The sequence below is a fragment of the Triturus cristatus genome, chromosome 1_2, assembly GCF_964204655.1.
Source record: "Triturus cristatus chromosome 1_2, aTriCri1.1, whole genome shotgun sequence".
Taxonomy (NCBI): Eukaryota; Metazoa; Chordata; class Amphibia; order Caudata; family Salamandridae; genus Triturus; species Triturus cristatus.
This window is the reverse complement of record NC_140580.1, coordinates 1,123,290,618-1,123,317,800: the sequence shown is the minus strand read 5'-3', so window position 1 is coordinate 1,123,317,800 and position 27,183 is coordinate 1,123,290,618.

Genomic DNA, 27,183 nt, shown 5'->3' with positions numbered 1-27,183 from the left:
TGTTATCCCCTTGACATCGATTGAATCACAAATTGGGTGACTTGGAAAGACTATTACTTTATTAACGTCTCAGATTAGACTCTATCCCTGTGTGGAGGAGGACCTGTGAGCTTATCACTGCTTGGCTGTACCCCGATACTTTCACCAGTCCTGAAGAAGCCCTACCGTGATGGGTACTCACTAGCACATACACCAAGCGTCGAAACACAGACAATATCTTGATATATCCTAAGTCAAACCATCCTGAAATTGAACTAATGCTGCTGGACGGTGGATGTTTAACCATTTGATGAAAAGGACAGTTATTTATATATTTTGTCTATTTTTTGAATTGTATAGAATATAAAACACAGTTGCACTTTATGTCACTCTCTTCACTAAAGTCGTGTCTCGTGTTTTTTTATCTGTGACAGCCATATATGAAGGTAATCATACATATCAGTCAAAAACATGATTTTGAATATACAATACTGATTAAGAAGAGTGTGCTGTGTTGTTTCGCATTCGTTGTCTATTCTCATTGTAAAATAGGTGTATTAAATACTGGTTTTGGTGTTTCTGGTATTTGTTACTGAACTACCCAGTTCAAAGTTTGAACTGTGAAAAGAAATTACCTAACTTTCTGAAAGTGCCATTTCCAGAATTGTAACTTAAAATCAGACTTTACCATTAAAGAGGGTTTCAAATTACAATATTCTAGACACCAAACTGCTAAACTTGTAAGTTAGAAATATAATGTAACATGGTAACCCAATGTTATCCTAAGCAAGAGAAAGGCCTTGCAGTGGCGAAGAACAAATTTAAGAGTTTTTCCAGGACATGTAAAACTGAAAGGTACATGTCCAACCTTTTAATTATACTGCACTCTGCCTTATGGGCTGTTCAGGGTCTACCCTAGGGGTGGCATATGTATTGAAAAAGGAAGGATTAGGACTGGAAACGGGGTTTATTTTGCGACGCCAAAATGGCAGTTTAAACTGCATGCACATGCTTCAATGGCAGGCTAGGAGGACATGTTTAAAGGGATACTTAAGTGGATGCACAATTAGTACTGCAGGCCCACTAAAAGCATTAAATATACAAGCCGTGGGGACATGTAGTCCCACTTCACCAATTAAATGTGTCATTTGGGTGTAAGTCAATTCTACCCTGTTTGAAGGAGAGACCACAAGTACCTTAGCACTGGTTAGCAGTGGTTAGGTGTGCACAGTCTTAAATCCAGCAAAAACAGATTCAATAAAACAGGAGGATGACAAAAGATTTCAGGTCCAACAGGCAACATAACAGCATTTACCATTTGATCTTTATGGGCTTTAGCCATTCCAGGACAAATGTGTGAAAGAGGACTTCATTTACCAAGAGCCTCCCATTTTCTGAAATGAAATTCAATGATGTTTCACACTATATATTATAGTAACACACAAAAGCACTTACCTGCCATGTTCAGGTCACAAGCCCACCACCACCGGTGCTGAGCCTGATTACAAGACCTATGCAATTGAAATTCCCATTTCTGGCCTCCTCGACAGGCTACAACCACAGAGAAAATGGGTCTGCATCTCTATGTCAGCTAGGCCTGTCACCCATCCATGATGTGACTGACACTGCGCAGAAATGGCTTATTTTTCACCTGTCAGGAAAATCTATGGACATTTCTCCCAATGAACACAAACAAGCACATTGAGACCACTTTGTGATGCGAGGCAGATTATCTGGGTCTCTGCACTAGAATGTTGTCGTAACATGCAAGCAGCTGTACCTGCATACCCTATGGAAGATTGTTGTTATCTTTATTATTATTGTTGTTGTTGTTGATGTTGTTGTTGTTCTTATTCTTTCATACACAGACCAGTTCACAAATATATTGGAACTCAGGAAATTAGTGATGGACAGTACTATTGTAATCAATTCCTAGGCATACAAATATAACCCGATTTTGCAGCCTTGCAGTGTTTGCCAAGGTTTCCTTGGTTTAACTTTCGCTCAGGCTATTTTCTTCAAACTGCAAGGTCAATTTCAACAAATAATGACCTTATGTACTATTACTGGTCACAAAAAAATGTCATTATTGAGTTTGTTACCAGTCTGAGGGATGTGCAGAACAACATGCCTAATGAATATTAATTAGGCAGGTTACCGCTTGTGACCTGCTGTTATTGCCTACAAACGGAGGAATGGGACCTTCAAGCAACAGTAGACCATCAGTGCTCTGTTTGCATTGCTAAGAAAGAATGTTTGTTTTGTTTTAAATCAAACAATTTTCTTTAGAGGAATTAGTTGTGATTTTCTAAAATTTGTTTGTAAGTTTCCATTTTGGAATATATTGTGAGAGAAGGGAGTGGCCTGATATCCCCACAGTCACCCGACAGGAATAACAAAGGAGAAGGATTCCATGAGTACCAAAGGAGAAACCACCTCATTTGAGGTGTTGGCAATTGATCAATGGTTTGTGATTGCAATTACAGTTGCAAAATATTGATACATAGCATTATGGCTTGTGCTGTAGAATGGATGGTAAAATCCATTTTGAAATTCATAAAGGCTTTTCCAACTCACAAAATGGTTTCAGTAAATAGAAAAAAGCCATTTTATCAGCAAAAAATCCTCTCCCTCCAATCCCCTGCCCCCTGAGCATTAGCCTACATCTGCCTGATAGTATGGCGGAGTACATCCATGTAATTGGTATGAAGTGGAAGTTCAAGCCATGATTTGCTTTGAAGGCTTATGAATACCCAAAGAAATAGAGGGCCTCATTTATGAAAACTGTCTCATCGCTGCGGTAAAACAGTATACTTTTCAGTGTGCCTGTAGGCGGGATAGGGGCCCGTGGGGCAGAAGGGAACACCACACATGTACAGTATGGGGTTTTCAGGGTCTTTATTTTCTTATGGGACAACCGCTTTCAGACCCTTTTGTATATCAGTCCCATAAGGCCCGTACTACCATTCAAAATACAGTCTCCAAATCAGATGCACAAACAGAACAAAAGGGGGAATGAGTGAGAAGAGTCCCTCTTGGCCGTCCACCGGGGCTCCTCGAGGTTCGATCCTGGTCTGGTCGTTATCGTCACATCTTCCCAGGGCACTCAGAGATGAAAGGGATGGGAAAAAATGGTAAAAAACCTGGGATTAGTGTCAAGGACCTCTTGCTATATACAGTATGTGCTACCACCACCAGAAGTCGTGTAGGGGAAGGAACAGGGAGCACAGTGAGGGTTGTCCAGGTGAAAGATCAAACTAAACACCCTTGCCCTACTTTTCCACACCACCCCACCACCTCCACCAGAACGATCCCCTTAACGATACTCGCCTTGTGCCACGACCCGTGGCCCGGACCGTGGCGTAGGGACCCGGGGTGTCCTCTCTCTTCTGTAGGCCGCCGGGTTTGTTTGCGGTATCCGATGCTTCCGTGATTTCGAGTCTTTCGTCTCCCTCTCTCTCGGGCTCCTCGACCGATCCCCCTCCTTCTCCTCGCATTTCAATGGCCGCCGTTTCCGTCTCGAACGTCTCCGCTCTGCTCCTTCCACCATCAAACGCCTTTCCGTCTGGATCCCACTCCTTTTGTCTGTCTTTCCCTTATGACGTCAGGTGCGCCTCCGCGTTCCTCCCTATTGCCGCTAGACCGCTGGTATGATTCCGGGGATGGGTGTGTGTCCCGCCCTGTTTCTCTCCACTTCCAGTCTGTCGGATCAACGGACTCCTCACACATCTCCCCCCTTTGGAATAGATGTCGGGCCATTCAGAGGATGGGTGTCGGGATAGGTAATCGGTGCTGATTTGTCTTGTCCCCGAGTTGTGTATAGTCTGGAAAGAAAAGGGTTTTAAAGCAAGAAACCATCTCAGGACACGGGGATTGGTGTCTTTGTTATTCGTGAGCCAGGTGAGGCGGGCATGATCGGTGAGGACTTTGAACCTCCGTCCCAGTAAGTAATATTGTAGGGCTTCTATGGCCCATTTTATGGCTAAGCACTCTTTCTCAATTGTTGAATAGTTCGTCTCACATGAAGAGCTTCCTGCTGACGTAAAGCAATGGTTTCAGATTATCGTTACGGTCAGGCTGGTATAGCACAGCAGCCAGCCCGAGGCCTGAGGCATCGGTTTGCAGAACAAAAGTGTGACTGAAATCAGGATAGTGTAACACTGGGGCTGTACAAATGGCACGTTTTATGGTGTTAAAGCTAGTCTCGTGCTCTGGTGTCCAGGTATGTATGCGGAAAGACTGGTTCTTTGTCCGGAGGTCAGTTAGGGGACTGGCTATGGAAGAGAAATTGGGTATCAATCTACGATAGTAGCCTATAAACCCCAGAAAGGAACAGATGTCTTGTTTGGTTGTGGGCCTGCGAAGTGCTCTGATAGCCTCTACTTTGTTTAACTGGGGAAAAATCTGCCCTTCCTTGATCGTGTAGCCCAAATACTGGATCGTGTTGGTTCCTAAGAGGGATTTTTTGGGGTTAATGGTGAGGCCAGCCCTTTGTATAGCTGTGAATACGGCTTCTAGGTGTTGTAAATGTTCTCTCCACGTTGGGCTATATATGACAATATCATCAAGATATGCTTCGGCATATCCACCATGAGGTTTTAGAATGCGGTCCATCAATCTCTGGAACACAGCCGGGGCCCCATGCAACCCATAGGGGAGCACCTTGAATTGATACAGACTCTGTCTTCTCCCTGGATTCAGGGGATAAAGGGATTTGCCAATACCCTTTTATGAGGTCAAGGGTTGACATGTACCTAGCTTTCCCTAGGCGTTCGACCATCTCGTCTATTCTTGGAATGGGGTATGTGTCGAATTTGGTGACGGCGTTTACCTGTCCGAAATCTATACACAACCGCAGACTCCCGTCTGGTTTCAGTACGAGTACCACAGGGGAACACCAATTGCTCTGGGAGGGTTCGATGATGTTGGACTGAAGCATGTCAGAAACCTCCCTCTCTACTGCTTCCCTGTCGGCTGCCGGGATGCCATAAGGTTTTTGTTGTACGATCTTTTTGTCGAGGGACACAATGTCATGGTGGGCCATGGTGGTTAATCCTGGTTTGGAGGAAAAGAGACCCGGGAAGGTCTCCAGTCAGTTGGTCTTTTTGTGTGGAAGACAAACACTCTCCCGTGGGTACCGGTTCGACCGCTGGTTCCTGGACAGATAGGAAGGGTATCTCCAGCAGTCTGTTGGTACAGGCGAGATAAGCGGCTGTTTTTGCCGTTTGGGAGGGCAGGGGTTCTTCCCACTTTTTTAAAAGGTTGACATGATATATTAGATTTCCCCCAACATGGTGGGGCAGTACTACGCTATAGGTGATAAGGGCTACTTTTCTTTCTATGACATATGGCCCTTGCCATTTCGTCAATAGCTTGTCCTCGGTAGAAGGGAGTAACAGTAGGACCTTGTCACCAGGGGAGAATTCGCGTAGGTGGCTGTTTCCTTCATAATACCGCTTCTGGGCCCCTTGGGCCTCTTCCATATGATCGTGTACAAAGCCCCATAACTGAGTCAAGGAAGAATGAAGGTCAGTAGCATAGCACGACAGGGGCTTCCACTCCTCGTCTTCCTCCTCCCACTGCTCTGCCGCCATGTCAAGCAAGGTCCTGAGTCTCCGCCCAAACACCAGTTCGAAAGGGGAATACACCGTAGACCACTGTTCGTGGGTCCTCAACGCAAAGAGGACCAAGGGTAGCTTTTGGTCCCAATCTCTCCCGGAGTCCGAGATGACCTTGCGGAGCATGCTCTTAATCGTCTTATTGTAGCGCTCCACAAGGCCGTCTGTTTGAGAATGATAAACAGAGGTTCTGATCTTGTCAATACCCAGCACTGTACATATTTGTGTCATGAGACGAGACATCAATGGGGTCCCTTGGTCTGTTAGTATCTCTGCTGGAAACCCCACCCTCGAAAAAAATGATATCATAGCTTGGGCTATCGCAGGGGTGGTCATACTTGACAGAGGGAAGGTCTCCGGGTATCTACTGGCGTAGTCCACCATAACCAGGATGTAATGGTGCCCTCTGGCCGAGGGCGTCAGAGGTCCTACCAGGTCCATCCCAACCCACTTGAAGGGGAGGTCTATGATGGACAGTGGCTGCAACGGGGCTTTCAACACCCCCCCAAGATTGGTATACTGGCAGCGAACACACGCAGCGCAATGCTTTGCTACGTCCCTGCACACCCCTGGCCAATAGAACTTGTCTAGGAGATATTTCAATGTATTTTCCTTGCCTTAATGTCCTCCCCCTATCTTATTGTGGGCCAGGAGGAGTACATGAACCCTGAATGGTGTTGGTACTATCAGTTGTGTAGTTGTATATGATTCCTCCTTCACAGCCCTGTACAATAATTCCCTTTGTACAAGAAAGTAAGGTCCTACCTGCTCAGGTTCTTGTTCACGGACCTGCTCCCAGGCATGGGTAAGGGTGTTGTCCTCCCGTTGCACCGTACGGAAGCTACCCGGTTTCTTTCTGTCAATGTCTGTAAGGGAGAGAGGAAAGGCAGGACGTGAAAGCTGCGAATGGGCAAAGTCTATCTTATCTCGTCTTTTTTCCTGTCTACTCTTTATTGTTTTGACGTTTGGGACCTCTATATCAGTACCACAAAAAGGGGCCTCCTGTAGCCAGGTCCTGTCATTCTTTTTTGTTTTGTCCAAATATGCCTCGAACTTAGGGAGGTCTGTCCCTATTATGACTGCTTCGGGCAAGGCGGGTATCACCCCCACTCTTCGCAAGTGGGGATCATGGTCCACTTCCAACAGGACCTCTGCCACAGGGTAGGCTTTGGTATCCCCGTGTACACAGGTTACCCTCACTTGTTCTGTGTCTTTTAACTGGGGAGGGGAAATCAACGAGCCGTCCACTACCGTAACGTGCCATCCAGTATCTAGCAGGGCTTGTTGTCTCATCCCATTGAGTAGGACTTCCTTCCTATACTGATGAGGGCCTTTCCCCGTTATGTATATACGGCCCTTGGTGTACCCCACCTCCATCGGTTCAACTGTTGGGGCGCGATGAGGACATTGCCTAGCTATATGCCCCCATTCTGCACAATTGTAACACTGTGGCCCCTGCCCGCTGGGACCAGATGGTGTGTAGGAAGGCCTGGGGATCGGGCGGGGAAGTATCTGGGGCTTATTCTCTGGCTTAGAAGTGCCGTGCAATTCCAGCCTTGAAATCAGGCGAGCTATGGTAGGCACAAGCGATCTCCACCGCTGACGTGGAGGAGAGGTTAGGGTGTTGCTTCACCCATGACCGTGTACTGGGGGGTAGGGCATCCAAAAACTGTTCCAGGTAAACCTTTACCACCACTTCATCCACCGAAGAGGCATGGGGAGTTAGCCATCTATTGCCTAGGTCTCTTATTCAATAATAAAGGGCGCGGGGTTGTCTCCCGCACCCCATTTCTCCTTTCGAAACCTGTTTCTGTAGTGTTCTTGGTCGCACCCTAACCTCTTGATGATGGCCCTTTTTACATCCTCATAGGCAGTGGTACCAGCAGGGTTGGCTGCTTGATAAGCAGCTTGTAGTTCGCCGGAAAGGAGTGGGACAATGTACTGACCCCACCTTTCTTTGGGCCAGGCTGCTGTGGTTGCCACCCTTTCAAAATTCAGAAAAAAAGAGTCCGGATCGTCCCCTTCTTGGAATTTTTGAAGGACTGTACTGAGGACATTAGGGCGTACTCTGTGCTTACAATGGCGTCCGTGAGGCGTAATATTGCTGTATCCTGCACTTGCTGGTTAGTAGTGAGTAGGTCGGCCTGGTTTTTAAGGGCCCCTTGCAGGACTTCTCGGTCCATCTGTGCTGTCTGAATCTACTGTTCCAGAACCAGCTGTAGGTGCCGCTGCCCCTTGGCTAGCTGGGCTATGACATCCTCCACAGGCATGGGTTGCGTCATGGTTCGACACATAGGGACAAGTGGGAGATCCCACTTCTGACACCACTTTGTAGGCGGGATAGGGACCCGTCGGGCAGAAGCACACACCACACGCGTACAGTACAGGGTTTTCAGGGTCTTGATTTTCTTATGGGACACCTGCTTTCGGGCCCTTTTGTATATCAGTCCCATAAGGCCCGTACTACCGTTCAAAAGGCGGTCTCCAAATCAGAAGCACAAACAGAACAAAAGGGGGAATGAGTGAGAAGAGTCCCTCTTGGCCATCCACCCGGGCTCCTCGAGGTTCGATCCTGGTCTGTTTGTTGTCGTCACGTCTTCCCAGGCCACTCAGAGATGAAATGGAGGGGAAAAATATGGTAAAAAAACAGTATTAGTGTCAAGGACCTCTTGCTATATACAGTACGTGCTACCACCACCAGACGCTGTGTAGGGGAAGGAACAGGGAGCACAGTGAGGGTTGTCCAGGTGAAAGATCAAACGAAACACCCGTGCCCTACTTTCCCGCACCACCCCGCCACCCCCACCAGAATGTTCCCCTTAACGGTACTCGCCTTGCGCCATGACTCGTGGTCTGGGCCGTGGCATAGGGACCCGTGGCGTCCTCTCCCTTCTCTGGGCCTCCGGGTTTGTTCGCAGTATCCGATGCTTCCGTGATCTCGTATCTTTCGTCTCCCTCTCTCTCGGGCTCCTCGACCAATACGCCTCTTTCTCCTCGCCTTTCCGTAACCGCCGCTTCCGTCTCGAACGTCTCTGCTCCGCTCCTTCCACCATCGAACGCCTTTCCATCTGGATCTCACTCCTTTGTCTGTCTTTCCCTGATGACGTCAGGTGCGCCTCCGCGTTCCTCCCTATTGCCTGCTAGACTGCTGAGTGTTTCCGGAGATGGTTGTGTGTCCCGCCTTGTTTCTCTCCACTTCCGGTCCGTCGGATCGTTGGACTCCTCACAATGCCCTCCTTGCAACACCATAAATGCACCGTATTTACTGTAGGGCGCTCAATGTTGCAAGGATTTACAGAAACTTCAGTATTCCTGACGTATCTGTAGGTGTAAAAGTGGCACATTGCTGGGGTGTGTCTGAAAACAGATGCAACTCCAGCAATGTGTCCTTTCACACGTGGCAAGCCCCATGTGAAAGGGCCTTCATCACTCCTTACCCCTGCAGGTGTAAGGATTTGATGCAGTGGCATCCTAGAAGTGACGTAGTGAATCTCATAGATTTGACTGTGACACTACTATAAGACTTTTTTGCGGGGGAACGCCCACCCTGCATACATTATACCTGACGCAGGTGTAATGTAGCGCAGGGATTTACAAAGTGACGCATCTGCTTAGATGCAAATATGGCACAGGTGGCGCATATTTTATGCCGCGGCAGCATCACAAAAAGTGACGCAACAGCGGCATAAATGGCTCATAAATAAGGCCCATAGTTTGTGACCATTAACGAACGTCCCACGCCGTGGAAATGGACAGAGCTTTACACTGATCAGAGGCTTGGATAAGTCCCTCTCCAGGGTGGGAAGGTGTTTGAAATGCCGACTTCATGGAGTGCCTAGGAGAAAATGGATATTCGTGGGCAAAAATGCTTTCATTGTGGGGAAAAAATTGTTATTACACAGCGGTAATAAGTGTCTACAATGTGGAAATATAATTTGCATAATTTCCAGATTGTGGAATTGTCAACGCACAAAAAGTTTTAGGAAGAAGACACAGATTCCGGGCACACAATTGGAAAGCTTTATGAGTACCAAAAAAAAAGTGAAAATGTGATGAATGTTAAAATCCATTATCAGAAAAAATACAAATTTAACTAAAAATAAAAAAAACTAGTTGAAGATTAATGAAATCAGAAATCAGGACGACCCATCTTGACACATCTATGGCCCCATTGGAGGGGGCAGGGCCAGCCCTATATCAGATTGACCGGGACAGTGCCCTGGACGGAAAGAACATTTGGTATTTGTTGTGGGGGCGGAGGGGGGCTTGTTGCAGTGTGACAGCAGGAGCTGTGAGGAAGATGGGAGGAGGGCAGGGGGTTGATTGGGTGCTAACAATTACGCTGTGGGATGGAAAGGACTGTTTACAAAGTCTTTAACGGGACCCGGTTGAGATCAAGCAAGATGGACCAGCTGCTGTTTGCATAACATTAAGTCAGGCTACCACAGCTCTCTGCTGCGCCCCTCAGAAGATTGGCACCCCAGGCCATGGCCCAGCTTGCCCATGCCCTGGGCCAGCCTTGAGAGGAGGGATATGCTAGCTTAAGATTTTAAGGGGCATATTAACATGTGCCGGCGATAAATATTGCAACGCGCGCTTAGTGCTTGCATATTTATCACCGGCTATCTCTGGAATTTATCACCCGGTAAGCTTGTTATCAACATGCATCGCCGAGGCGATAAAAATTCCAGAGATAGTGTGGATATCGCCATTTTCCATGGTGGAAAACGTTGATATCCTAGATGATAGGGTCTGTGGTCTTAGCCACAGAATCCACCCCCCATGTTAAGTATGGCTTAGTCAGGAATTTAACAGATGTTAAATTCCTGCGTTAAGGCATACTTAACGCGATTAAAAAAATCGCTACCCTTCCTTGTTAATATCGCGAAGCTAGCTTTGCGATATTTTTCCTGGTTGATTTCACAGCCACGCCTAATTTGCATCTCATTAGCGATGCAAAGTTAGGCATGCTGGAAACAGGTGCTAAGTCAACAAAACACGCGATATCGTGTCTTTGCTGATAAGGCGATGAAATTATAGCCGCTTTTCGCCCAAAAACGGACGCAAAGGCGGCGATAATTTCATATTGCCGCCTTGTTAACAGGACCCTAAGTTTTTTTGTGGATCCTCTGAAAAGAAGAGGAGGAGCTATGCGCACCCCTGCATACAAAGAGTCCTAAAGGCGTTTAGCAGCAGATGAAAAAGTCATAAAAGATTGGTCAGGCCTTAAGAGTCAGACTTTTACCAAACTTAAGGATATCTTGGAACATGGCACTTCAGGAATCACACGAGGTTTTTAAGTTCTCGACCAAATACTTTGGATGAAAGTACGCAACATCCTCTTGGGCCCTGATGTGGCGAAAAAGCCAGAGTTGCGGACTTAGGAGCTGGGGAACCAGGTTTGAGTCTTGATTTCACCTCAACATGCTGTGATTCTGGAGAAATCACTTAATCTCCCCATGCCAATAAAAAATGAATGTGTCTTTGTGTGATAGAACTGATGTTCATGTAAAGCGCTCCAATACCTTCGAGTTGAGTTAGCACTATATAAACTGCAAAAACACAAATTCAGTGCAAGTGCTTTAAACATAATGCAGCATAATTTTAAATATGAAAGTTAAAAGGCACCCAGTGCAACAGAGAAATAACAGACATAAAGAGATCCAGTTTGTGAGGCTGCAATTTAAACACGGCCACCAAGAAGAACAGCTTTGAGAGAAGCGATCTACAATTAAGGTCTAAATAAAGTACATTGCAGCCATCCAACCTACTCTTCACAAGGACAGAACCACTGTCCTGGAGGTGAAGGTAGTGAGAAAAGAACAGATCCTTCTTAAAAGATGCAAGTAAAAGAAAAGACACCAATCTGCTGAGGGTGGAATAGAATTAGGTGAACATTTGGGATTTAACTGTGGCATAAAGAACAAGAAGAATGTTCTGTGAGAACAGAGAAGAAACCGAGAACTAACTGGAGGAGAATATAAAGATGGAGAAAACATAAGAAATTCTGGGCCTCAATTAGAGTTTGGAGGGACCTTAGGGGCATATTATCAAGGATGGCGTTAACATTATCGCCGGTTTAGGGGCAGAAAACTGCCGCTAAAGTGCCGATAATGGGCTTGATAATATGCTGCAGAGAATTCCAATAGATGCCCAGGTTCACACCAGAACATGGACTTCTATTGGAATTCTCCAGGGCATATTATCAAGCCCATTATTGTCGCTTTAAACATTTGAGGATTGCAAGAAATCCGCATGCGCGGGCGTCTCCGCATGCACATTTGTCAGAAGAAGTTGGAAACCAGGAAGAGGGAGCCCCGGAGACGCCGCGCTTGAGGTAAGTGTCTTTACTTTTATTTAATTTACAATCAGGGTATGTTTTAAAAGGAGGGCGGGCGGGAGGCGGGTGGCGCGTAGTGGGGCTACGCGGAGCACGTAGTGTGCATAGATTTGGGCACACTACGCGCTGCTTCACGTAGCCCCACTACGCCCACTACGCCCACTACGCCCACCCTTAGTCAACATACATCAAAGATACCACTCATTTTTTGAACATTTTGGAAGATCATAAAGAACTTTACACCAAAGAGATGATCATGAGTACGATCAACGTTAAGTCACTGTACACTTCAATCCCACATGACTTAGGCTTAACAGCAGTGGAATGTTTTTTGGTACAGAGTGATAAAGTAGATGATCTAAAACTATTTTTGATGGAGTTACTCCATTTTACACTTTTTCACAGTTATTTTCAATGGAAGAAACAATTTTTCGTACAATCATCAGGTACATCTATGGGAAACTGTGCCGCACTTTTCTATGCCAATATCTTCATGTATCGCTTTGAACTAGACCACATATTACAGCAACCGGAAGGGAGCGAACGTCTTATCCTATATAAAAGATATATTGATGATATCTTTATTCTTTGGAAAGGTTCAGAGACCACACTAATTACAGCCATTCAAAACCTGAACAAAGTCAATGACAGGATTGAATTCACATCTACTATCAACAGGTATCAAATATATTTTCTAGACGCTTTGATCACAAATGACAATGGCACATTAAAAACAAGCGTATTTAATAAACCAACGGACAGAAACAATCTGCTACATTTTAAAAGTTTCCACCAACCATCATTAAAAAAACACTTACCATTCTCACAACTTCTCCGGATTAAAAGAATCGCTTCCACAGAGGAAATTTATAACAAGCATAAAATAATCACTTTGGAAAAATTTAAACAGAGAGGATATCCCGAATCCCCATTTAACAACGCCATGGAAAGAGCACAAAAGTTGGAAAGGAGCAGTCTATTAACTTCAAAATCCAAATGCGACGAACAAAGGTCCGTGTTTGTTTCCAAATTTTCGAGCAGAGGCTATAAAATTAAGAAATCTATTCTAAAACATTGGCCACTACTCCCACTCGAGGAAGATTTCAAAGGCATTTTTTCAACTAATCCAAGATATGCATACTTACGCACCCATAACCTCAAAGAATTGTTAAAAGAAAAAACAGATACACAAGCCACATTATATCGAGGTACTCTTCCATGCCACAATTGTGGCTATTGTAATGCAATAATTAAGGGAAATGAAATATCTCACCCTACAAAAGGTACTTCCATCAAACTCAAAGTTACAGGAACTTGTGATAGCAGCAACGTAATCCTCATGCTAAAATGTCCTTGCGGACTAGTGTATGGTGGTAAAACACAAAGAAAAATAAAAACACGTATAATTGAACATAAAAGTAATATACGATTAAAAAACGTGAAATCTACAGTTGCTGTACATTTCAATGAAGTCAATCACAACTCCAGTCAGCTACGTTTCTGTATCTTAGAACAAGTGCCACTATTACCTCGAAGAGATAACTCACAACACTTACTAAGGAGAGAATCCTTTTGGATACATCATCTGTCGACGTTACAACCAAAAGGTTTAAACGAACGTTTGGACCTTGGTTGTTTTTTATAGTGCTAAACCGAGAGTATTACAGTGAGCCACATGACTGTATTTACATGTGCTAATTCATCATACGATGTCTAAAATCTGCATTTATACATATCCTCTATACTTATTTGTTTTTTCGAAATTGATGACGACATATCACACTTCTGAAATGCTGTTTAATTGGCGATTAATTGTTTTATGTTATTAGGTTATTTCAGAAAATATTGTATCAGCACGTAGATATGGACATTCATGTTTTAGCGTCATTCTAAATGTTGTGTATTATGAGACATGCACCTAATCATTTCGGATTGCTTTCCGATTTAGAATCAGAATTAATTGTCACCTTCAGATAACTTTATTGCACACCATCCGCATAGATCACATCAATCTGATTTTCATTAATCACGTGATCGGAACCTTTTTTTGAATACGGTTCACTGTGTGACATGGAATACTAACGCACAGAACACGGAGATTATTGGTGCGTCTGAACAACAGTTGACGGTAAGCGAGTACGCGGTCTTCTGCTCCTCGTTACTCTTCACATTCTGGATGCCACAGAAATAACCGCGCTTTATTCACAGGTTACTTTGTCAACTTTGGACCGCAGCGTTTACCTGATGAAAGCTTTTTCATTATTAGAACAAACTAACTGTCCTTAAAGGTCAGTCGTTTACACAATTTTTTACCCTCACTCGAGCTTGTTTGAATTACTAACCATCCATCATAGGCACCACTTCACGGACTAACTCACCGTTAGAAAATAGCTACACGGGAAAATCTAGCATGTCACTAAAGTTCAGCATACCACCTGGGTTTTAACACACCGGTGAATCGTACAATCGCAGAAGACAGCTTTTTCAGTACACGTTTTCTCAGGAGTTTGACAGTCACGTAAGAACTCCCTCGATCAAACACACAATTTCGAGCACCTGTAACAAAAGAAAAATCACCAATAAACTGTAACTGCTACAATTTTGACAACACGGTCCAAGTTCGGTCGTTCATCCACTTGTTTTACTAACGCTTCGTGTGATGGTATTTACACGTTGTTGTTCACATTTGGTTACAAAATGTACCATTGTTTATACTTTCAGAATCAAAGGCCCCTGAAAAAGGGCTTAGCCCGAAATGCATTGGCAGAACAAATGTGAAATGAAATACACGAGTTACCATGTACTATGAATACAATAGCATGGAATTAAATCAAATGAAATTAAACAATCAAACAAAAGCAAGCTCAAGACTTTTCATGGAATTTTGTTGATATTTCAATCAAGGTGTGCCTACTTGGAGACATTACTCTTACGGGAGATAACGCTTGTTGTCATTTGTTATTTACCCTTGCGCCCAGAAGGGTTTACCAGTACGGCACCCACCACCTAAACAAAGTAGATTACACAGAACATACCTAGGAGTGCGATAAACCGCACCCCAATTGGATTCCATTGCTTCTATGGGAATTCACAAGGGCATATTATCAAGCCCATTATCGGTGCTTTAGCGGCAGTTTCCTGCTGCTAAAGTGGCGATAATGTTATCGCCGTTCCTTGATAATATGGCCCTGAAATACTTACCTTCATGGTGAGTATAAATTGCTTGTGTGAACAGTATACATAGAAAAGAAGCTAATACCACGTTTACAAGTGACGAAGTAAAAGTGGAGAAGTTCCCAGGCTATTGCTCCTGTGTTTGGCCCATGTTTGGGAACATTGGCATAGATACATCCATAGTGCCCACCTAACTAGGAAGCACCAGAACACCACACATAATATTTGGGAGTCAGGAGGTAGGGAACAATAGAAAGTGAGAGCGGTCATCCTGTTTGGCCCTTAAACCAAAGGACGATAGCTACATTCCGTGGCAACGCATCAATATAAATTTGTGTTTGCGGCTTCTACAGGTTGCCCTTTAATTGGAGAACTTATAGAAGCAAGGACTCTGACCATGAGCACAGTATGACTTCTTACCCAACCATTTTCACATACTTTTCAGGATGTTCTCAGAGGTTACCAGATGAATCAGTCTCTCCAAGGAGGCAGTGCTCCATTCCTGGAAGTCAGTTTATGAATTCTGGGAGATGTGTGAACAGTGCACTTCAGATCTTCCAGTGGATTACGCTCTAGGTCACACTGATTCACCTTTTTTTCAGCATGCATTTAACTACAGAAGCTCTGAGGCTCTGACTGATTCACATCTTGCAGATTAGGCCCGCAGGACTCACGTTGTACTAATGCTGCCCAGTTCTAAGTGCTCTGGCTACTCTGAACTCCATCTCCTACCCTTCATCTTTGTTGGACTTGGCCCTTCTGGCAGGTTCACCCCTGGACTTTTTGGCTTTTTATTGGTGACTTGGTGTGGTAATTATTTTGGTTTCTGCACACTTTCCCTGTGTCCCAGGGTAAAGTGCGTGCGTGCTCTGAGTGCATGTGGTGAGATAGGCCTGCCCTCCCATAGGAATGCATGGGGAATGTATGTGTCCCTAGTAGTTCCTGATGCGTGGGGTGTGCAGGCCCGAGTTTGGTATGTGCGGACTCGTGGGAGTGAATGCTGCGCGATGATGTGTGCGGCGTGCATGTACCTAGTGTGGAAGTGCCACTTCTAGAAGTGGGCACTTCTGTGTGCAGTGTGTCTGTCGCGTGATTGGCTGGTCATGTCATGTGACGGGCTAGGGATTCCCCCGAGTCAGGATGAGTCACCCAGTGGTGAATGGGGAGATCAGCAGCTAGATGGGTGGGAGGAGTACACCTGGGTCCTGAATAGGGCAGGATTTTCCACACACAATGCTGGCTCCGCCCCCTGTGGTGCGACTGACGACCCTAGCCCTGCCAGTGAATAGAGTGAGGGGCTGAGCACATCAAGGGTGCTCCCCAACCAGCTGCGACTGGTTTTCCCCCTCACCCTGAACCAAGAACAAAGACTTTTGCTGTATAAAAATGGGGCTGTGTCCCCACAGAAACTGTTCTCTGCCAGGATCTTACCTGAGGGGGGCTGCTGCTGCTGCTGGACCAGAGGACCGCCACTTGGATTACCTCCCTGCCTGGAGGCCCAGTGAGCTGGCTCTGGGTCCAGCCTTGCCCCCCTGCTCTTGAAGGACTTTATTGCTGGACTTTGGGCTTATTCTCCCTAGAGCGTCTGGGAGCTTTTATTGGCCTTTAGCGCTGAGAGCGCTTCTACTTTTTATCCTTAGCGCTAGGAGCGCTTTAATTCTACAAACCGGTGCCCACCCGGCATTTGCCCCGTGCTTTGGCGATCCTGAAGTCCCCTGGCAGGTGCCCACCCTGCCAGGGACATTGTGGTGGTCGTTGGCGGGTGCCCACCCCGCTTATTTAATTATTTAGTTATCGGGTGCCCACCCCGTTTATTCACCTCAAGTAAGAGGGAGCCTACCCCTCGTTGTCCCCGCTTCACCGCCGCCGGCCCGAGCCACGAACGCGGCGAACCAGGAAGTCAGGCAGCCTCGGAAGGGACAGGGGCGTGGCCTAACACAGGAAGCGGACGGGAGCCTACCCCGTGCTTCCCCGAGAGAAGCGGAACGACGTGGAGATGACCGGGGCTCCCGTGAGCTGGGGGAGCCCCGCGCGGTTGCAGCCAAAGTCCTGAAGTGCCGATGCATTCAGGCGGGAGCCCACCCCGCGCTGGATCCTGACGGGAGGAGTGCGGCCGGAGCGGGAGCGGAGGGGGCGCGAGGCACATTGTTGGTGCCTGCCCCTCCGCGCTACGAAGAGCCTGGAGTCCTCCCTTGGAACCCGGTGAGTGGAGGGGGGCTCTCGTAGTGATACCAGAGCGGCCCCGTAACTGACAGCGGGCCGCTCCAGCATTCGGGGCCAAGATTTGTTAAGGAGCGCACGAGGCTCCCACATTGCTTTGGGGGCATATTTGTTTAGAGTCTAGAGGACTCCAACGACTGGGCATTGTGTGTTCAAGAGTCTAAAAGGCTCCAACGCGGGGCATATTTGTTTTGAGCCCAGTGAGGCTCCAACAAAGCGCGTATTGTTTCTTGTAAGCCCAGAGAGGCTTCCACCTAAGCCATATTCGTTTGTTTAGAGCCCAGGGAGGCTCCAACCACTGCCCTACTTGTCTTAAGAAGGCACAGTGGTGCCCACGCTCGTTTTCTCCAGCTGCCCAGCACTTAGTGGGCAGCTGCATCGTTTAGGTTGTGCCCCTGTGCATTGTGCGCCTGGCTTGCGCAGCCTGCGCAGCCTGTGCAGTCGCGCCCTGACAGTTGGATATTGGCCATTTCTGCACCCCTGAGAGGCCAGTTGGCCTGGGGACAGTTCTGCTGTGTTGTGCCCTCCCCTAGGGTACCTGGTGATTTTCAGATATGTACTTTTGCGCCTGCGCAATGCCTTCATGATATTTTCTTTCCTAAATTGTGTTTACACCTCTGAATGTATTTTATGCATCATGTGTTTATGTGCTTAGACCCCTACAGGTATTGTGATACTTAGGTGGTTGTTTGTTTTCTCCCTAGTACAGGTGGTGCTAGTGAGGTCCTGATTCCCTGCGCAATATTTTCCTAAGGTGGTTAGGGTTGCGTAGGTGGTACTTACCTGATACCAGTAGTTACTGGTTGTGTGCTACATTTTCTAGTTAGTGCTACAGTGATTGTACGTGCTATGTTCTAAAAGTATTATTCCTACGTTCTAAGTGCTATTCTCTACGAAGTGCTAATTCCTGACAGTGGTCCATGTGGCCCTGTCTCCTGTATATATAATCCCTTGTAAATTCTGCCCGTGTCTGTTGGCACATTGTAAAGTGTGTGTTTTTATCTGATGTGTTGTGTATAATACAAAGGCTATTTTTATAGAATACCTTGTGTGGAGTTTCCTTTGTGGTGGGCCTTGGGTGTTGTTGCTGGGTGCGCGCGCAAACGCTTTACACATCGCCTCAGGGATAAGCCTGTCTGCTCGTGCCAAGCTACCAAGGGGGTGAGCAGGGGTTATCTTTGGCGTGTAACTTCCTTGCCCTGACTAGAGTGGTGGTTTCTGCCTGACTTTGGCGCAAGCCTTAGCCAACCAGAAATCCCATTTCTAACATTGGTGATCAGCGGTGGGATTTGGGCTTGCGTTTGCGCTGTACCGCAGCGGCAACTGGCCGCACTACAAAACTCTGCATTTAGATAAATCACATGGTATAGGGATTATTGTTCTAAGTTTGTTTATAATTGTCATTTCTTTGGAAATGTGTTTTTGTGCACTGTGAGTTAGGTGTCCCTAGCTCGGGAGGGTAGATCATCCCCCCCAAGTGCATTGTGTTTTCTGGATTCACCAGAGGGTGGGATCCAGTGGTGGCAGTGTAATAGTGTCCAGTACATTTGTCCCCCGCCCTGCGCCCAGAGTTGGTACCTGTGTCACGTGGTGGTCAGGTTGAGGAATCAGGGGTGGTAGAAAATTACCTTACCAGTCCGAGGGGAGGGTTGTGTGTGGATGAATGGTGTGTGGCACTAGGCAAGTGAGGGTGAGTTCTCTGGGATAGAGAGCTTGCTGAATCCTTTTTTGTGAATTGTGTACTCCTGTTAAACTCAGACCCCTAGGTTCCCTGTGTGATCTTTTCTCTAGAACGTCTGCCAGAATGGAGCCTGCTTTTGATCTAAGTGATCTAGTTTATTACAGTATGCAGGAGTTGGAAAGGTTCTGTAGAGAGAGAAACATAGGGGTGAGAGAGTCAGACACTGTGTACAAATTGAGGAACTACATGATTGGATGGCAAGCAGATGAATGGAAACGTGAGCGCAGTGAGGAAGACAGGGCCCGGGCCTCGCACCTGGAGGGTGGTGGGTCTGTGGGGAGCCCTGAAGATTCAGAAGATGACAGTACCTGGACGCCAGTAGAGAGTGAGGACCCCGTGGGTAGGGAGTCCCTTGCTGGGTCCAGTGTAGGAGATAGCGCCTCATCCCTTTCCCTGTCCCCTGAGCACAGTGGTAGTTTTCTGGATTCCCCAGTGAGGGTGGAGTCCAGTGGTGGCAGCGATATAAAGTGCAGTATAGAGAGTCCCAGTCCCAGTTCCCCGAGTGTGGTACCTTGTTCCCGAGAGGAGGAATGTAGGTTGAAGTTCAGGGGCAGTAAGAAGCTCTCTCACCAGTCTTAGGAGGAGGCTGTGGAGGAATGTCATGATGCCCTGGTGGACTGGTTGGTGTTTAACCCGGAGCAGGATTTGGATGGAGTACTAAATATGATTATCAAAGAGCAGATGCTCAGTAGTTGTTCTCCAGGGTTGCGCCAACACCTGTTGAGGTATAACTCTTTTTGTCCATGGAAACTTGCAGAGGAAGCAGAGCGCTGGGAAAGGGCCAGAGGTTCTCTAGTGTCATTAGTGAGTGATTCCAACAATAGTGGGTCAGAGATCCTCCAGCCCAGCGTGGTGGAGGAGGCTCAGTGTAGCCCAGCTAGGTCCCAGGATAGTGAGGAGGGTGTAGGGGCTCACTGCCTGGCTCAGTGGAGCAGGAGTGAGGGGGTGACCGAGGGTCCCCAGACGCCCGAAACCCTGCCTCAGGACTTGGATGGTTTCATGAGGGAACACCAAGTTGGGGACCTAGGCTGTCCTGTTAGTCCACTTGAGGAAGATCTCTTAGTGAGTGGAGGACCTGGAGCGCCTGTAAACAGGGCTCCTGTGGTTCTGGAGTCTGGCAGTACCGCTCTGGTAGGGAGGGTACAGGAGTCCAGCGTGAGTGATTGGGGGATGAGTTCCCCAGTGGAAGAGCCGGTGGGTCAGGGACTTCCCAGTTGGGCTAGGATCCCGTGTAGTGACCAGGGTGACACCACTTCTGTTCTGGGGGATCTCCGCGCACTGTCAGGTGGACAGGGGACGGGAGATCAGCGCCAGTCAGACAGTCGCTCGACATATGTGTCATTTGATAGCCTCAGGGGGATGGAGTGGAAATCCCCAAAAGTCCTGGAGTGCCAGGCAATTATTCCACCAAAGGTTCTAGGCCAGAGGTTGGAAGGCCAGGTTCAGGATCAGCCTGACCTGAAGGGTGGGACGTCTGTAACCAGCGTCCCGACCAGTTCTTCTTCCAGAGGTACCGCCCCAGTTGGTAGGGAGCAGGGTTCTGGAAGGGGGTGCAGAGGGTGGGAGAGCCCACCTCTGGCCCCGGTACAACCTGAGGGGTTAAACCCTGGGTTGGAATGGCGTTCTAGGTGTACCACTCGCCGGAGGAGGAGGAACCCTAGGAGAAGAGGTGGGGGGAGGAGAGCCTTCCCTGAGACTCCTGGTCCGCCTGAGGATGTAGACCCTAGGCTGGAGAACCAGTGGCAGTCTAGTCCTGTCTTGCAGAGAGGAAGAGTGGAGAATGGCCGCTATGTGCCAGGGGTTACTACCCCCCACTCTGTGATTAGGCAAAGACCGGTGGCACCTGGGTGGCCTAGGGCCTGGTCTTGGCCGCGGACAGCTTGGGAGTACCAGTGGGGTAGCCCAGTTGGTCCAGACAGTGGTGTTAGAAAGAATTCCATGGGTTCACCGTGGCGTAGAACCGGAGGGTGTCCCTGCAGTTGCGGGCCCGCGTCCGTGTTCTATCGCCCCAAGCAGGGAAGTCCATCACGGTGGTGATTGGTCTGCCCTGCGTTTTGGCTGGAAGGGGGTTGTGTTGGACTTGGCCCTTCTGGCAGGTTCACCCCTGGACTTTTTGGCTTTTTATTGGTGACTTGGTGTGGTAATTATTTTGGTTTCTGCGCACTTTCCCTGTGTCCCAGGGTAAAGTGCGTGCGTGCTCTGAGTGCATGTGGTGAGATAGGCCTGCCCTCCCATAGGAATGCATGGGGAATGTATGTGTCCCTAGTAGTTCCTGATGCGTGGGGTGTGCAGGCCCGAGTTTGGTATGTGCGGACTCGTGGGAGTGAATGCTGCGCGATGATGTGTGCGGCGTGCATGTACCTAGTGTGGAAGTGCCACTTCTAGAAGTGGGCACTTCTGTGTGCAGTGTGTCTGTCGCGTGATTGGCTGGTCATGTCATGTGACGGGCTAGGGATTCCCCCGAGTCAGGATGAGTCACCCAGTGGTGAATGGGGAGATCAGCAGCTAGATGGGTGGGAGGAGTACACCTGGGTCCTGAATAGGGCAGGGTTTTCCACACACAATGCTGGCTCCGCCCCCTGTGGTGCGACTGACGACCCTAGCCCTGCCAGTGAATAGAGTGAGGGGCTGAGCACATCAAGGGTGCTCCCCAACCAGCTGCGACTGGTTTTCCCCCTCACCCTGAACCAAGAACAAAGACTTTTGCTGTATAAAAATGGGGCTGTGTCCCCACAGAAACTGTTCTCTGCCAGGATCTTACCTGAGGGGGGCTGCTGCTGCTGCTGGACCAGAGGACCGCCACTTGGATTACCTCCCTGCCTGGAGGCCCAGTGAGCTGGCTCTGGGTCCAGCCTTGCCCCCCTGCTCTTGAAGGACTTTATTGCTGGACTTTGGGCTTATTCTCCATAGAGCGTCTGGGAGCTTGTATTGGCCTTTAGCGCTGAGAGCGCTTCTACTTTTTATCCTTAGCGCTAGGAGCGCTTTAATTCTACAAACCGGTGCCCACCCGGCATTTGCCCCATGCTTTGGCGATCCTGAAGTCCCCTGGCAGGTGCCCACCCTGCCAGGGACATTGTGGTGGTCGTTGGGGGGTGCCCACCCCGCTTATTTAATTATTTAGTTATCGGGTGCCCACCCCGTTTATTCACCTCAAGTAAGAGGGAGCCTACCCCTCGTTGTCCCCGCTTCACCGCCGCCGGCCCGAGCCACGAACGCGGCGAACCAGGAAGTCAGGCAGCCTCGGAAGGGACAGGGGCGTGGCCTAACACAGGAAGCAGACGGGAGCCTACCCCGTGCTTCCCCGAGAGAAGCGGAACGACGTGGAGATGACCGGGGCTCCCGTGAGCTGAGGGAGCCCCGCGCGGTTGCAGCCAAAGTCCTGAAGTGCCGATGCATCCAGGCGGGAGCCCACCCCGCGCTGGATCCTGACGGGAGGAGTGCGGCCGGAGCGGGAGCGGAGGGGGCGCGAGGCACATTGTCAGTGCCTGCCCCTCCGCGCTACGAAGAGCCTGGAGTCCTCCCTTGGAACCCGGTGAGTGGAGGGGGGCTCTCGTAGTGATACCAGAGCGGCCCCGTAACTGACAGCGGGCCGCTCCAGCATTCGGGGCCAAGATTTGTTAAGGAGCCCACGAGGCTCCCACATTGCTTTGGGGGCATATTTGTTTAGAGTCTAGAGGACTCCAACGACTGGGCATTGTGTGTTCAAGAGTCTAAAAGGCTCCAACGCGGGGCATATTTGTTTTGAGCCCAGTGAGGCTCCAACAAAGCGCGTATTGTTTCTTGTGAGCCCAGAGAGGCTTCCACCTAAGCCATATTCGTTTGTTTAGAGCCCAGGGAGGCTCCAACCACTGCCCTACTTGTCTTAAGAAGGCACAGTGGTGCCCACGCTTGTTTTCTCCAGCTGCCCAGCACTTAGTGGGCAGCTGCATCGTTTAGGTTGTGCCCCTGTGCATTGTGCGCCTGGCTTGCGCAGCCTGCGCAGTCGCGCCCTGGCAGTTGGATATTGGCCATTTCTGCACCCCTGAGAGGCCAGTTGGCCTGGGGACAGTTCTTCTGTGTTGTGCCCTCCCCTAGGGTACCTGGTGATTTTCAGATATGTACTTTTGCGCCTGCGCAATGCCTTCATGATATTTTCTTTCCTAAATTGTGTTTACACCTCTGAATGTATTTTATGCATCATGTGTTTATGTGCTTAGACCCCTACAGGTATTGTGATACTTAGGTGGTTGTTTGTTTTCTCCCTAGTACAGGTGGTGCTAGTGAGGTCCTGATTCCCTGCGCAATATTTTCCTAAGGTGGTTAGGGTTGCGTAGGTGGTACTTACCTGATACCAGTGCTACATTTTCTAGTTAGTGCTACAGTGATTGTACGTGCTATGTTCTAAAAGTATTATTCCTACGTTCTAAGTGCTATTCTCTACGAAGTGCTAATTCCTGACAGTGGTCCATGTGGCCCTGTCCCCTGTATATATAATCCCTTGTAAATTCTGCCCGTGTCTGTTGGCACATTGTAAAGTGTGTGTTTTTATCTGATGTGTTGTGTATAATACAAAGGCTATTTTTATAGAATACCTTGTGTGGAGTTTCCTTTGTGGTGGGCCTTGGGTGTTGTTGCTGGGTGCGCGCGCAAACGCTTTACACATCGCCTCAGGGATAAGCCTGTCTGCTCGTGCCAAGCTACCAAGGGGGTGAGCAGGGGTTATCTTTGGCGTGTAACTTCCTTGCCCTGACTAGAGTGGTGGTTTCTGCCTGACTTTGGCGCAAGCCTTAGCCAACCAGAAATCCCATTTCTAACAATCTTTGACACTTGATTCCTCTGGTCGGCTCTGACGGGCCATCCCTGCACATGCTTAGTGTCTTCCTACGTGTCACTTACTTGGGACGTGTTCTCTTTTGTTTTTTCTGGTTCATTGCCCTGCATAACCTAACTCACCCATGTTCTGCCAGTATATTCCCTGGAGCATGTACATATGCACGCTTCTGCCCCGCCTGCCTGCTCCTATTTATTATTTATTTATTTATTTATTTATTTATTTATTTATTTAGGCGATTTATTAAGCGCACAACTACCCGGAGGTGTCTCGGCGCTATAGGACAGCTTAGAACAGGCAGTCGGGAGAGACGGAAAGTATTATTTGAATAACCATGTTTTTATATACTTCCGAAAAGATAAAAGAGTGGAGGCACTCTTAATATGTAGCGGAAGTTCATTCCAGAGTTTGGTTGTTGCCACGATAAATCTCTTATCGCCCCAGGTGGCTTTCTTGGTTCTAGGAACCCTTAGCAGCTGATTAGAGCTAGAGCGTAGATTCCTGCTAGGTCTGTACCGGCAAAAGCTTTTCTTAAGGAATTCAGGTCCTGAGCCATGGATTGATTTATAGGCTATACATAATGCCTTAAATTTAGACCTGCTTTTGATAGGTAGCCAATGAAGCTGTCGAATGACTCCTGAAATAGGTTTGAATTTAGGAGTGCCCGAGAGAATCCTAGCCGCGGCATTCTGTACCATTTGTAATTTTTTCAGGACTTTTTCTTGTGCATTTATAAATAGTCCATTGCAATAGTCTATTCTAGACATGACAAGGGTACTAATAAGAGTTTTTCCTGCGCTAGGAGGAAGATAGGGTAGAAGCTTCTTTATCATTCTGATGGTGTAGAATGAAGATGAGGTGATATAATTAGCGTGTGGCATGAATGATAATTTGTCATCAAATAAAACTCCAAGGTTTTTGACTCTAGTGACCGGAACCGGGGGGGAGCCTAGTTCCTCAGGCCACCAGGAGGTCGACCAGCTGGGGTGAGGCTTTCCAAAAATCATCACCTCCGTTTTGTCGGAGTTTAATTTCAGACAATTTTTTGACATCCAGGTGCAGATGGTGGACATTCCTTTTTTAAAATTGTCTGCAATGAAGTTTCCATTTTCGTATATTTCAATGACAATCTGGGTGTCATCAGCATACGATGAAAGTCGCAGATCGTGCGATTTTATGATTCTAGCAAGGTCTGCAACATAAAGATTAAACAACGTGGGGCTTAATGAAGAGCCCTGCGGGACACCACATGGTTGGGAAAAGGGAGGAGAGAGAAAGGTTCCCAATTTTACTTGTTGTGAACGATTGGCTAGAAAGGATGCTAATAAGGCCTTGGCTCTGTCTTTAATCCCTATGGCTGATATACGGTTAATGAGGGTTGAGTGGTCCACCGTATCAAATGCTGCTGAAAGATCCAACAGCACCAGAATTGCAGCTCCACCCTTATCCATAGTTGTTCGTATTTCATCAGCTGTTTTAATAAGCGCTGTCTCTGTTCCATGCCCTTTCCTGAATCCGAATTGGGTTTCATCTAAACAGTTATTGTTTTCGATGTATTCGGCCAGCTGAGTGTTCATCACCTTTTCTATGATTTTTGCTGGAAGAGGGAGACCTGCTATGGGTCTGTAGTTACAACAGTCAGAGGGGTTGAGGTTGGTTTTTTTTAAAAGAGGTCTGATTATTGTTTCTTTCCAGATGGAGGGGTATATTCCTGTTTCAAACATAGAGTTACAAATTTTCGTCAATTCTGGGGCTATGGTTTCTGCAATGGTTTTTATTATGTTGGGTGGGCAAGGGTCATTGGGAGATCCAGATTTGGATTTAAAAATAAGGTCAGTTATGTGTTCGTTTGTGATTTTTTTAAATTCTGAAAATGAGGGAGGGACGTCCTGATTCCTGTTTTGAGATGTTGGACTATTGTATGAGGAAAGGTCAATATTAGGCATAGTGGTTTGTGCAGAGAAACTGGAGTAAATGTCCATTACTTTATTCTGAAAAAAACTGGCAAGATTATCACAGAGAATTTGGGTAGGTGCTACTGACGGGGGTGTATCTAATCCTGATAATTTGGTAACAACTTTATAAAGTTGTTTCGTGGAGTCTTGAGAGGATTCGATTTGATTAGTATAAAATTTACTTTTCTCTGTTATTAATATTTTTTTGTAATTGGAAAGTGCTTCCTTGTACTGAGTTTTAGCTGTGCTGTCATAATTTCTGCGCCAATGGCACTCCAGGTTTCGACATTTCTGTCTATCTAACCTTAATTTCTCTGAAAACCAGGGAGCGGAGGGAGTTTTCCTGTTTTTGGAGGAGTTTTTTGTAGGGACAAGTGTATCAACGGCTAAACGAGGCCATCGTGTGTAGAGCATGGCTGCGTGTTCAGGATTGTCTGGGAGGTCTTGATGTGTAGCTTTCAAATAAGTTTTGATATTATCTGAGGAAATGCTGTTCCACGCTTTAAAGTTGACCGGCGAGAAAGTGGAGGTCTGATTATGTGGTTTATGTACAGTGTTAATGTTAAAAAGAATTGCAAAGTGGTCATTCCATGTTAAGGGAAGGATGTTTCCTAGTGAGATGTGTTTATTATTAGTGAACAGTCCATCGAGAGTATGACCGGCAGTATGAGTCGGTTTGTTTATCAGTTGAGAGAGTTCGATAGAATTGAATTCAGAAAGTAAGGCAGATGTATTTTCATCATTATTGGATTCAAGGTGAAAGTTAAAATCACCTAGAACAGTGAAATCAGCTCCTCCTGCGGAAGGCTCTATTAGGGACGCTAGAGACGAGAGGAAGTCTGATCGAGAGCCGGGAGGGCGGTATAATAATATACCTTTGAACGTGTATGCTTTGGTAAGTGATATGGCAAAAGAGAAAGCTTCGTATCCATTAATGAGTATAGGATCTATTTTGATATTATAAATATCACGATGTATCAGGGCTATACCTCCGCCTCTTTTATTAACTCTGTCCAGTCTTTTAACTGAAAAATCGTTAGGGGTTACGATAGCAAAGTCAGGCCCTGATGATGGATCGGCCCAGGTCTCGGTTAGAAATAAAAGATCCAAATTGTGGTTCTCGAGAAAAGCAAGAATTTCATATTTGTGCTTAGGTAAAGAGCGGACATTAATGAGCGCAGCTGTGACCCTATGATTATTAGTAGGGTTGCTCGATGAATCTATAGAAGTGGATAGTGGTATGCAAGAGCTAGGTGTGCAGTTATTGCATGGCATTAGCACTTGAGGTGGTATAGAGGTGTTGCAAGGACACCTTTGTGAGTTCTTGGATATGATCCTGATGTTTA